A 13,964-nucleotide genomic window follows, 5' to 3' on the forward strand; every position below is an offset into this window, starting at 1 on the left:
ACTGAAGGACGTCTTGATTGCTTCCAAGTATTGGCAATTATGAATAAAGCTGCTATAAACATCCCTATGCAGGTTTTTTGCATGAACATACATTCTCAGATCACTTTGGGCACCAAATATGTTTTTAATCCACATTGTGCTTCTCAAAATTGTGTTGCCTTTCTTCCAGGAGGAGAGAAAATAGTGACTAGCTTGCCTCTACTTGAATAAAGTAGTTTCTTAATAATTAAAAATATGACCATAATGATAAACAGCACCATCCCCATAACAATTTGTATGACATGGGCCTTGATGAGAGTCCCCCGGCAGCACTGACCTGACCCAGCCCAGCAACCCCTGGAAAGCTGCAACACACACCCTCAGGATACCAGCAGACCCTCCACGGCCTCCAGGCAATTGCTGAGGTTGCCAGGATCCTGCCGCCCACAGAAGACTCTAAGGAACACAGGAAGAACCAAACCTGTGCCTGGCAGCCTGTGCAGCAGACCTCAGTGGGGGCAGCCGGAGGGCAGGTGCAGTCAGCCTTGCCTGATACGCTTTCTTTTTGTAAGTGAATTTACTTCTCATTTGGGGCCTGCCAGCCCTTATTTTGCTGACAAAGGCCACCGAACACTCTGATTCTCAGCCTCCTCTGTCATTTGGGTCTGGTGACCTTGAATTGTGTTGGGGGAGCAATGCAAAAGGATTATGGAAGCCCCTACAAAGGGCTCCAACTTAATTCACTAGCATCACCATTAAACAGTAAGGAAGGACAACTGGGAAGAGCTTCCAACGGCCCAAGCTGGAACAATTTTGGCAACAAAACCAAGGAATTGGATTATAAATATGTGTATAAAATATGTAATAGGTTCATACTGATATAAATAAATGATTGAATAAATGGAGGAAGAACACACAAATCTTCTTCACTGAAAAATTGAAGATATCACATGAAACTCAAGGCTAGCTCCATGGGCAGTCACCCAGAGTCTGCAAGCTCAGAAGGGCCCTGAGCTTGATTGAAGGCTCTGCTATGGCCATCCTAAAATTGTTAATCATGCTGAGCAAAGGACAGCTCCCCATTTTCATCTGTGCTAGGTCTGACAAGTTTTGGAGCCTTCCTGGGAAGTCTATATAGACATCAATTTCTGGGCCCATCCCCAGGACCCTGTTTCTCTAGGCCTAGGGTGGGGATTGAATACCTGAGTCTCTTACAAGCTCCCAGACAGTGTTGGTGCTGTGAGCCCAGGAGGCACAACCACACCCTTCCCAAGAAGGGAAAATGCTCCAGAAAGAATGTCTGAGGTCTAGAAAGAGATGGGAAGCAACACAATGCGGGGCAGGGTGTTGTATAATATAAGATAAAACAAAATTTATACGACATAAATGGTATGTGTTTTTTGTTTATAAAAGGATGTTAGCCAAGAAGAAAGAAATAAAAATCCGACTGCTCTACGTTTGTTTTTTGTATATTAAGTAAATTTGCATAATGTTAAGTGACGTATCTAAAAATTAGATTTTGAAGAGTAACCACTAGAAATATAGAGGCAGGAATATCAAACTATTTTGAGAGAAAATGGAATAATGAAGATAACAGAAGGAAAACAAAGTAACAACAAAAATATCTTTTTAGAAAGCAAGGTAAAATAATGAAAAAACTGGGAGCAATAGAAAGAATTGAAGAGTATAGAAACAAGTTTAAATATGCCAATATTGATAGTCTTTCCAATAAGTGTAAATTGATTAAACTTGTTAGTTAAAATATATTTTTATATTTCAAATTATAAAAGGAAGCCTGTTGTAGGCTCTTTATAAGAAAAATAATGTAGAATGTTTGGAAGAAAAAGAATGAAAAGGTTACATCAGAGAAAAAGGTTGTATCAGACAAAGTTTATATCAGACAAAAACAAAGTTTGAGTAACAACTAAAATCAGACTAAATTGGCCTTAGGACAAAAACTTATATTAAGTGTGTAACAAGAGACTATATAATAATAGAATCTGAGGCTAGGCACGGTGGCTCACACCTGTAATCCCAGAACTTTGGGAGGCCAAGGCAGGCAGATCACTTGAGGTCGGGAATTGAAGACCAGCCTCTCCAACACGGGGAAACCCTATCTCTACTAAAAATATAAAAATTAGCCAGGTGTGGTGGTACACACTTGTAGTCCCACCTAATCGGGATGCTGAGGTGGGAAGATTGCTTGAGCCCAAAAGGCGGAGGTTGCAGTGAGCTGTGATTGCACAACTGTACTCCAGACTGGGCGACAGAGTGAGACCCTGTCTCCAAACAAACAAATTTTAAAAAAACCTAAATTATAGAATTTGGAAGGTGTAATAATTCTAAACTTCAAAATACTTCAAAACAGCCTCAAATATTTTTTGAAAAATTAATATTGATAGAATTACAAAAATATTATAATCACATTTAGAGATTTGCATGCCTAATTTATCTATAAGTCAAACAGAAAAAGTACTAGTAACATTGTATATGATATGAAACAATGAAGTTATCAAATATAATTGAATAAGCATCTCAGAATAGTATGTATGGGACAAATATTCTTTTGGAGTCCACACATGCATGCACAAAAATATTTTAAAACTCTAAGAATGAAGATGCAAAAGCAGGACATGGGTTCCCCTTGGAGCAAGGTAGGACAAGTGAAGTGGAGGTGTGTGCACAAAAGGATACGTGGATGGGCATTTTCCTAGTTTTTAGGTTTTAGGCTCTACTTTAGAATGCTCATTTTGTTATAATATTTCCTAATTTATAGTGCTACACACCTCGTTTTGGATGTGTTACATATTCCAAAAAAGAAGAAAACATGGTTACTTCATAAAGCTATTGCTGAGAAATAATACTTGGCAAAGATGCAGCTACTATCTGGTACATAATAAGTATTTCAAAAATGTCAGCTCCACATATTTACCTACTGGAGTCCAAAGATTACCAGTAAAATGTTGTTTCACAAACTCGCAGACAGTTAAGGAAAGTGAATCAGAAAGCAATTCTGTAACAAGTCTCTCAATCTGATTTCTCAGGACCCTGGATTCTTTTCACAATCAAAGGGAGCCTTTGCAAGAATTTTAAAAAGAGAATGATAGGCTTACGTTTGATTTTTGGAAACATAACTGCCAACAAAATAGAGAATGGATTTGGAAGGGTCGAATACAGAGGGTAAGGAATAAAGAGTGGGACTAATTGCATGGATTCCAAGAGAGATGGGCCTGAAAGTGTGGGAGGAACACGTGAAGGCCAGCAGGAAAAAATGTGTAAGATGTTCAAGAATGGAGTCCCGACAGGCTTGGTGTCTCCAGTGAAAGGCCTACATGTCTCAGAAGATTGGCCTGTAGAGGCTGAGCCCAGCTGGGAATGGAGGTGGGGCTGTGTGGAAAGCCCTCCCTAGCACGGGGTAGAGCCAAAGAGTCCTGGGCCTGCAGGGACAGGAGAAGCCGCCTAGGGAAGGCATAGGAGACAATGTTGTTTCTTCCCAAATCTGGGAGATGCCAATGATGACTAACAGGGAATGTGTGGTGGGGAGAAATGAACCAAGAACACAGTGTGGCCATTTCTAAGCCAGAGCTGTCCCTCTCAATTATCCAGCCCATCACCCCCAGGCCCTACTCTCATACAGGTAGATTTTTAAAAACAGCCTTATCTGGTATTTATATAGACTGCATTTCTCATTAAATTAACACATTTTAAATATTGTTTGAGCCTCAGTTTAATATTTCCAAAACTGCATCCTACTTGTATTAGCCTGTTTTCACACTGTTGATAAAGACATACCTCAGGCAATTTACAAAAGAAAGACATTTAGTGAACTCAGAGTTCCACATGGCCAGGGAGACCTCACAATCATGGAGGAAGGTGCAAGGCACATCTCACATGGAGGCAGACAAGAGAAAAGTGCATGTGAAGGGAAACTCCCCTTTTTAAAACCATCAGATCTCATGAGACTCATTCACTGTCACGAGAACAGCACAGGAAATATCCGCCCTCCTAATTCAATAACCTCCCACTGGGTTCCTCCCATGACACCTGGGAATTGTGGGAGTTACAACTCAAGATGAGATTTGATATCACTCTGCCCCTGGCCCCTCCCAAATCTCATGTCCTCACATGTCAACACCGATCATGCCTTCCTAACAGTCCCCCAAAGTCTTAACTCATTTCAGAATGAACTTAGAAGTCCACAGTCCAGTGTCGCATCTGTGACAAAGCAAGTGCCTTCTGCCTATGAGTCTGTAAAATCAAAAGCAAGTTAATTACTTCCTAGATACAATGGGGGTACAGGCATTGGATAAATTCAGCCATTCCAAATGGAAGAAATCGGCCAAAACAAAGGGGCTACAGGCCCCATGCAAGTCCAACATCCATCAAAGCTGTCAAATCTTAATGCTCCAAAATGATCTCCTTTGACTCCAGGTCTCAGATCCAGGTTATGCTGATGCAAGAGGTGGGTTCCCATGGTCTTGGGCAGCTCCACCCCTGTGACTTTGCAGGGTACAGCCTCCCATCCAGCTCTTACACAGCCTGGAGTTGAGTGTTTGTGGCTTTTCCAGGTGCATGGTGCAAGCTGTCCACGGATCTATCATTCTGGGTCTGGAGGATGGTGGCCGTCTTCTCAAAGCTCCACTAGGCAGTGCCCCAGTAGAAACTCTGAGTGGGCTCCCACCACACATTTCTCTTCTGCATTGCCCTAGCATAGGTTCTCCATGAGGACCCCACCCTGACAACAAACTTCTGCCTGGGCATCCAGCCATTTCCATACATCTTCTGAAATCTAGGCAGAAGTTCCCAAACCTCAATTCTTGACCTCTGTGCACTCGCAGGCTCAACATCATGTGGAAGCTGCAAGGCTTGGAGCTTGCCCTTCTGAAGCCATGGCCCAAGCTCTACTTTGGCCCCTTTTATTCATGGCTGGAATGACTGGGATGCAGGGTACCAAGTCCCTAGACGGCACACAGCACAGGGACCCTGGGCTCGGACCAGGAAACCATTTTCTCCTAGGCCTCCAGGCCTGTGATGGGGGCTGCTGTGAAGACTTCTGACATGCCCTGGAAACATTTTCCCCATTGTCTTGGGGATTAACATTTGGCTCCTTGTTACTTATGCAAATTTCTGCAGCCAGCTTGTATTTCTCCTCAGAAAATGGGATTTTCTTTTCTATCACATTGTTAGGCTGCACATTTTCCAAACTTTTATGCTGTGTTTTCCTTGTAAAACTGAATGCTTTTAACAGCCCTGAAGTCACCTCTTGAATGCTTTGCTGCTTAGAAATTTCTTTCTGCCAGATACTCTAAATCATCTCTTTCAAGTTCAAAGCTCCACAAATCTCTAGGGCAGGGGCAAAAAGTCGCCAGTCTCTTTGCTAAAACATAACAAGAGTCGCCTTTGCTGCAGTTCCCAACAAGTTCTTCATCTTCATCTGAGATCACCTCAGCCTGTATTTCATTGGCCACATCATTATCAGCATTTTGGTAAAAACCATTCAACAAGTCCCTAGGGAGTTACAAACTTACCCATATTTTCCTGTCTTCTTCTGAGGCCTCTAAACTGTTCCAAACTCTCTGCCTGGTTCCCAGTTCCAAAGTTGCTTCCACATTTTCAGGTACCTTTTCAGCAGCACCCCACTCTATTTGTACCAATTTACTGTATTAGTTCGTTTTCACACTGCTGATAAAGTCATACCCAAGACTGGTCAATTTACAACAGAAAGAGATTTAATGTATTTACAGTTCCACGTGGCTGGGGAGACCTCACAATAATGGCAGAAGGTGAAAGGCACATCTCACATGGTGGCAGACAAGAGAAGAGAACCTGTGCAGGAAAACTCTTCTTTATAAAACCATCAGTTCTCATGAGACTCATTCACTATCACAAGAAGAGCACAGGAAAATCTGCCCCCACAATTCAAACCCTTCCCACTGGGCTCCTCCCATTACATGCGGGAACTGTGGGAGTTTCTATTCAAGATGAGATTTGGGTGGGGACACAGCCAAGCCATATCACTAGTCATTAAAAAAATTTGTTTTTAAAGAAAGAAAAAAAAATTAGGGGAAGATTCTCCATTTCAGAGCAGCTTCCTGTTTGGAAATGAAAATTCTTTTCATGCTTACTGTGTGATTTGTGTTCATAAAATTTGAAACAGGTAAACAAAGGATGTAGGCCACAGTAATATCAAAGTACATCACGTCAAACTGAACAAGGAAGAAAGCAAAGGAATCGTTGAACCAAAGGAGGAGGACTGGCATAAAAATGGAGTGAATCGAGGAGGCAGTGGTGGCTGCAATCAACGCCTGAAGATAAAAGTCACAGCACTCAAATAACAATCCTCATTAGGGTGACAGACTGCAGCTCAGGGAAGTCTAAGGTTTTAATTCTCAGAAGCAACCCCTTCCTGCTTTTACATCATGGAAAACCATGCCATATTTGATTGCTCAATAAACATCCTGAAGACTGGAAAAAATTATGAAAAAGAAAAGAATGTCCTCTCAGTGGAGAGAGAGAGGTGAGCTTAATCAGAGAGCAAGGCTGACTCCCACTCACCAGTGAGGCAGGTAAAGGCTGACTGTGTAAGACTGTGCCACAAATGTTTGAAGTGCATTCCATTCAGTTGTCACAGTGTCTTGGATAGGTCGTTGCTACCTGTTTTATAAAAAGAAAATGGAGGTTTAGAGAAGTAAGTGGGGAACAAAAGAGCAAAGGGAAAATGCAGCCTGAAATCAAGTGGATCTCTGAGTCAGATCCCTCTGTAGGATAAAGACTGTGAAATGAGATCATTATGGATGCATTGGGACAGGGTGTCTGGGAAGTGCTCTCCTCATGCTAAATTGTCAGAGAACACAGGATCAGAGCTGCTTTTAGAAAACGAATTCCATTTTTTGCTCTAGTTTTCAATGCAGAGACTGAAGACTTCCAGCCTCTGTCTCCCGGCACATGGCCAAGAGTCAGGCTCTCTCTGGAGCTCTGGGGTGTGGCCAGTGCTGTACTCAGACTCAAGGGCTGTAGGTCGCCATGCTCCAGGAGCTAGGCGTGTCTTCCGCTTGTGATTCCCCACACCCAAAGCTCCTCTACCAAATCTGCAATGAAAATTTCATGCCTCCAGGTGCTGCATGGATTATTCATGAAGGCTTCAGAGCTGTCGCCATGGGAGCCAATTGACTTCAGCGTTGTTAGCATATTAATGACCTACCCTGATTTAGAGCTGGGCGGGTGGGGACACCACCTGGATTGTCAGTCACTGGGCCTGGATCAGCTTTTCCGTTTACAGAATATGTTGTTTGTTATTTCTTTCCAGACAGGCCCAGGAGTAATATTTACCTAATTGACTAATCCAAGTAAGCAGGAGGCCCCCTTGCAGCCTCAAAGGGGGTTGGTCTCAGGTCATAGCCTCCTCCCTTCCTCTCTCCACCCCACAGGCTGGGCTGCTGGGCTAGGCGCCCCAACTGGGGAGACATTACATCAGAACGACCGTGTAACCAAGAACAGATCCCGCGTCAGGCCTGCGTTGCCGAAGGAGCCTCTGACACGGCAGGCAGAGGCTGGTAGATGCTGTGCAGATGTCAGGTCTAGAGCTGACAGAGATCCCTAAAAAGCTTTTAGCTACACCCCCCACAAGGAGCATGGAAAACGAGTACTAATGTATATCAATGATCATTAAGAAATGCGTGAGAACTTGCAGAGCCCAGCACAGCCCAGTGCCCAGCCCAGTGGGGGAAGGGTATCTGGGAAGGGCCCAGCTAATCCCTGTGCAAAAGCCACTGCATGGGGCAACCAGGAGCCAGGAGAGCACCCAGGAGGAAGCCGTGTCTACATGGAGGGGCCAAGGAGGCTGATACAGCATTTGTAGGAGAAGGATTTAGATAATTCCAGAAAGAAGAAAGTGGGCATTCTTAGCCAAAGAAAAAGCAGTGAAGAGCCCTCTAGTCAGTGCAGGGGAGTGGTGAGGTGTAGCCAAGTCACAGTACAAAGTGAGAAAGGGCAGCGGAGGATGGAGAAAAGCAGGTTTGATCCTTTCCTTTTCTTTTTTTGAAACAGAGTCTCTCTTTGCAGCCCATGCTGCAGTGTAGTGGTGCAACCATAGCTCACTGCAGCCTCAAACTCCTGGTCTCAAGTGATCCTCCTTCCTCAGCCTCCTGAGTAACTGTGACTACAGGCATGGGCCGCCATACCTGGCTAACATTTCAAAACAATTTTGTAGAGACAGAGTTTTGTTATGTTGCTCAGACTGGTCTTGAACTCCTGACCTCAAGTGGTCCTCCCACCTTGGCCTCCCAAAGTGTTAGGATTACAAGAGTGAGCCACTGTGCCTGGCTGGGATTGGGGCCTTTTGTAAGGCTTTGAGTAACATGTCACAGAGTTGGCCAGGCGCAGTGGCTCACGCCTGTAATCCTAGCACTTTGGGAGGCCGAGGTGGGGGAATTGCCTGAGCTCAGGAGCTCCAGACCAGCCTGGACAACATGGTGAAACCCCGTCTCTACTAAAATACAAGAATTAGCCAGGCGGGGTGGTGTGCGCTGGTAATCCCAGCCACTAAGGAGGCTGAGACAGGAGAATCATTTGAACTCGGGAGGCAGAGGCTGCAGTGAGCCAAGATGGCACCCCTGCACTCTAGCCTGGGTGACAGAGCGAATTCTGTCTCAAAAAAAAAAAAAAACTACATGTCACAGAGTCTAGTATTTTTTTCAGTGTGTCATAAGTAAGTGTCTCACTTTTGAGTTGGAAGTGTGGAAGTGACACTCACTCTTCTGAACCTACTACGGCAAAAGTTACCTCTCCAGTTAGCAGCAGTACCATGGCTGGCACTCTATCCACCAAACCAAAACACTGGGGGCTTTCTAGAAGCATTGCAGAGAAAGGAGATGCAGGAAGGTAGCTTGGCTTCTCTGCTATTCTACAGTGCACAAAGATACCCAGGGTGCCAGATAACAGGCATGGCCATTGTTCATTAGCTGGGTTCATAATACCTCTACATGCCAAAAGGAGAACACAAACTGGGCAATTCAAGAAAAAACATGAAGCCTCCTCCATTTGCTGGGGACATACCAAGCCAGCCCACGTTAAGCTTGCATGTGCTTGGCATTGGCAATGGCCTTTGTGACAGGCAGCAATGTTGTGATGGAGGCTTTTGTCAGGGAGGAAAGGGGAACCCCTTGCTTCTCAAAGGGCTGCTGAAATTGCTGATCACCTTGCAAATCCAATGGGAACACGTAGTGGAGGGAGTGGAAAGTGGAATAACATTGGCCTGGCAATGGTTAAACCAGCCTGTCAGTTTTTGATATTTTATAGCAAATATATGGATACATAGAAGCAAGCTGAAGTTACTGTCATTCTTTTGATTCTACTTAAAATAGAAGTCTTTTGGACGCTTTGGGTCACACAGAAAACTAAGTGTGGGGCCAGAGGGTCAACATACATGACTTTGGCCTTGAGAGATTTGCAAGTCTTTGCCTTTTGCATGATATCCCTCCATGCGCTTTTCATGTGTTAGGCTGATTGTCCCTTGGGCAGAGCTCAGAGAACTTTACAGGAAGGCCTATAGGATTTGTCAGGGCTCTGCACTGACTCGGTACTCTTGCAGATAAATATGCTCTGGACAATTATTGCATAGGATACAAATTTAAATTTTGAGAGCAAAGAATGGTTTCCAAATCCAGTCTATCAAACTATATGTATTACCTATAAACACATTGAAATACATACATGGTGTAATTGTGTTTATAAATAGATGACTTCAGGCTAGACTGGAGAGATCGATGAATGTTAGATCATTAATGCCCCTAATAGATAACTTTTTCAAAACCATCATGTATTCCAAAAAGTAGACAGACAGAGAACATCCAGAGAGGCAATGTGACTTGCTTGAATCCTACTAGGAGACAGTGGCAAGAGGACCAGTGGGGCTGCAATTCACTCCCACTGTAACCATGGGTATGACCACTGAGACCACAGGTGCCTGTCATTCTTGTTTCCTCCTCAATGGGACTTTAATCAAAAGGAAGTAAGGTGGCTGAAGCCTGGAAGGGGTAGAAGCGAGAAAACCATTGCTCATTTTCTTGATCCTAAGTCCTTTTAGGCACTCGTCCACCATCTAGTCTCCGAAATCCAATTCAAGCCAGTAGCCTTAGGTCTTCCTTAAACCTCACAGTCTGTCAGGTCTATAACTTATCCAAAAATAGGAGGAAAAAAAGAAACACAGATAGACCATCTTTCGCACAACTGAAGATTGTTCCTGAAGTAAAGCTTTTAAGCCAATGGAAAAAAAAAATAATGAAATGTCCAAAATTGCAAGTGCCTTGGCTCCACCATCTGCCACCACAGCCGTGTGTGTGCCACATGCCTCCAAAGCCAGCTCGTGGGGCTGTTCCCAGCCTCCATGCTCCAAGCATGCAGGACTCATCATGGCTGACTCAATATTCTATCTCCCCTTCAGGTAGAGTGAGCTTTTGCCACTATTTTAATGAGCAATTTGGAGTAGATATAGGCACAAAGGCAATATCTATATGGTAAATATACACATATGTAATTAGATGGCTGTGAAATTATATAGGAGGGTGCTTAAAGAAGCAAAGAGTTCAAAATTGAAATGGAAGCCTGGTAAATAACCCATTATGCCCAAAGAAATCCTGATTGCCTATTCATAGCTGAAATTTACATGAACCCTTGTTCATTAAAGAATGAATAGCTGCTAATTTGCAGCCTTACCAAAGCAAAGTTCAGATGACAGAATTTTTAAAAAATATCCTCTCAAATCAGAAATCTACCAGCTGTCCCACATAAATTAAATGCCATTGCAACTTCCTTAATATACTGGAGACCCTATTTTTAAATTCTACTATCTAATTAAAATACCAAGTAGAAAAAAAGATGCAGATTGCAGAAATCACAATTTAATAATAAAAAAAGAAAATGGCAGGGAGAAAACCAGTCTATAATGGCAGGGAGAAAACCAGTCCGTTTGTTAAAGCAATGTGTTCAGTTGCTTCCTTTTGAGCAATTTTTGTTTGTTTGTTTCTGTTTCTTGTTTGTGTGTGTATGTGTGTGTGTGTGTGTGTGTTTTGTAAGGAGCTACCTGAGCATTATTCAGGGATTCGGCAAGGCCTCCTATTTAGATATCTGTGTTGAAAGTTTAAAGCAGGGAATGGGAGGGTGAGCTCGATGTTTAAGGCAGGACTCTTGCCAGTATGAAGCCAGTATCCAGCAAGGGAAGTGGATTCAGCAGGGAGGTGGCTGGTGAGGATTTAGTGTGCGAAATGTCCAGCTCTGAATATGTGCCACCCTCTGCACGAGGTGTAGAACCTCTGTAGGTGGGAAGCACCCAGGTGAAAGACCCTGTAAGAGTGAGAGAGATAACGACTTCTTTCTACTGACGAGAACACTGAGGACCAGTGAGATGTTGTGGTTTGTCCAAGGTTATACAGCTATAGTCAAGACTGGAACCTGATCCGTAGCTTAGGATTCTTAGATGCTTGCATTTTATCTATAGATAGTGAACAGCAAGCAATTTATCATTCAAAGGCTAAAGGGCAAAGAATACACGTCTGCCTCTCTTCCACGACACAGGCAATTTCACTTTAATGTAGCGAGCTTCCACAAATCAATACAACCCACACAAACACCAGGAGAAAAAATGTGCAATCATTAAAAAGCACTAACTAACTAACAACAACAAAACTAAATAAAAGAACTAAAAAGGCTATCAAATGATGAAACAGGTTTAATTTATTAGTTCATAAGCAAATGTAAATTAGAATTCAAATTGAGAACCATTTGTCACAAAGTTCACAGAAGTCAATCATTATAACCAGTGCTAGGGAAGCTGAGCAGAAAACCCACACTCTCAGTCTTCTTGGTAGGAAGATAAATCTCCCCTGCTTTTCCATGGGTGAGAATGGGAACATATATGAAAAACCTTAAAAAATACTCATTTACGCAACCAACTCCATTTCTTATAAATTTTCTGAAGAAAACAGATATGTGCACGAAAATATTTGTAATTCTAAAAATTGGAAATGACCTACTTGTCCAAAAACAAAGATTATCAGTTAATTGAATTTTAGAAATGTACAATCTATGGATTCTAGATTATTTTACTGCAATACTGTATCTTGTGGTTATCAGAGTGAGCTCTGGAGCTTTTGAAAATTCAAGACCTGGCTCTGTAATTTGCTAGGTAGGCTGTCCTCAATCAGTCACTTAGCATTTCTTTTTCTTGGTGCTCCCATTTGTACAGTGGGAAAATCATATTACCCACTTAAGAAAATTCTCATGAGGATTGAATTTGTCAAGGCTTCTTTAAGTTAAATCACTTAGGTTATATTCTGTTACATCATATGTCCAAATTATTATTATTTTAACTATTCTCACTATTATCATAAAGCCTCAAAGAATGATATTATCAGAGTGTATTTTATTTTTAACAGAGCTCCAAGTAAAGAAAAAATCTAAGGATATAGTCCAAGATATAAAAAATCATTATTTTTTATGCTTATCTGTGTCTTCTATTTATATATAGTTTGTATTATCAGTATAATAAAGTACTTTTAACAACCTTGTGTATGTTTTCATTAGAATGCCATCCAAGAAGAGAAGACGTCAGCGTTCATGGTACAGCAGTCTGTGTATTCTGGTCGTTAAAAACTTGCATTGTAGCCTTGGGCACAGTGGGTATCTATGCTCTGCTGCACACCTACTTGGGCAGGTTGCTTAACTGTACTCACTGTACAGTTTTGGTTTTTGTTCTTAATTCAATGCTGGAAAAAAGTAAAAAAAAAAAAAAGACATAAAATACATGCTTTGCACTCATTATCAAATCTGGACATCTGAGTCAATCTTTCTATGATGGGAGGCACAGCTGTGGGCTCCAAGCTTGGGCATACACATTAGTATGCTGCTGATGCACTGCTTCCCTCAGTGGTGGACGGTGGGAGAAGCTCTGGCTTTATGAACATTGCTTATTTCCAAAACAGATCCTCCTAGTCAATCTGAAAGACAAATAAAATGGAACAGGCTTGGATTTTAATTCAAAACATAAAACCATTGTTTTAGGGACTTTATTTTTTTCCCTGCCACGCAGTAGACTTGCATTTACCTTTCAATGGACCTTTGAAAATAACATTCTTTCCTGCCTTTGCAGTTTTAATATTTCAAGGTGGAATCAGTCCTGGTCCTTGCTGCCAGGCCTGCTACTGCTCATCAGAGCCCGACTGTCTCCTAGTGGCCTGGCTTGCTGGAGGGCATTGTCCTTCAGAGAGTCTGGAGGGATACATGGTGAGCAGGGTGGAAGCCTTCATGGCCAGCAGTCCTTTAGGAACTTTAGCTTTCTCAGTATCCTTCTTCAAACACACACACACATACACACACGCACACGCACACACGCACACGCACACACGCACGCACGCACTCGCTCCATGATTGTTTTAATGATGCCAGCTCTGATCTTGGCTGAACACCATTGTGGGTTTGTTAAGAAGCGATGGCCAAACCACAATTTAGTAATTTAGTATCACTGTGCTAATGTAGAAAAGACCGGAGTATGAGTTTTCAAAAATAAAGTGTTCACTAGTCTAGAAAAGCAAATGAGACCAGAGGGCCCACATTGCCCATGCTCAGCTGCCCTCCTCTCCTGTGGTGTTGGAACCAACTTCAAGAGATGGCGTGTGGTTGCTCCGTGCGCAGAACATGGACAGGGTTGCTGAGTGACTCATTGCTTGAATGGGATGGGTGTCATATGTACATAAAGAAAAATCAAGTGTCCATTTGCATCAAACAGAAACAGGAGAGTAAACATTAAGGTAAAATGCCCTCTTCTCCACCCTCAAAATATATGCCTTATCTTGAAAACATAGCTGTTCAATATAAATAACATTTTATTAAGTGGCACAGAATATCATTGAAAATGTCACTATTTCAAGAATACGGCTTTTGATTTTTTTTTTCATAATAAATGGGATATGCGTAGGGAAGATTAGGACAAG

The sequence above is a fragment of the Trachypithecus francoisi genome, unplaced genomic scaffold, assembly GCF_009764315.1.
Source record: "Trachypithecus francoisi isolate TF-2019V2 unplaced genomic scaffold, Tfra_2.0 Lachesis_group17, whole genome shotgun sequence".
Classification (NCBI taxonomy): Eukaryota; Metazoa; Chordata; class Mammalia; order Primates; family Cercopithecidae; genus Trachypithecus; species Trachypithecus francoisi.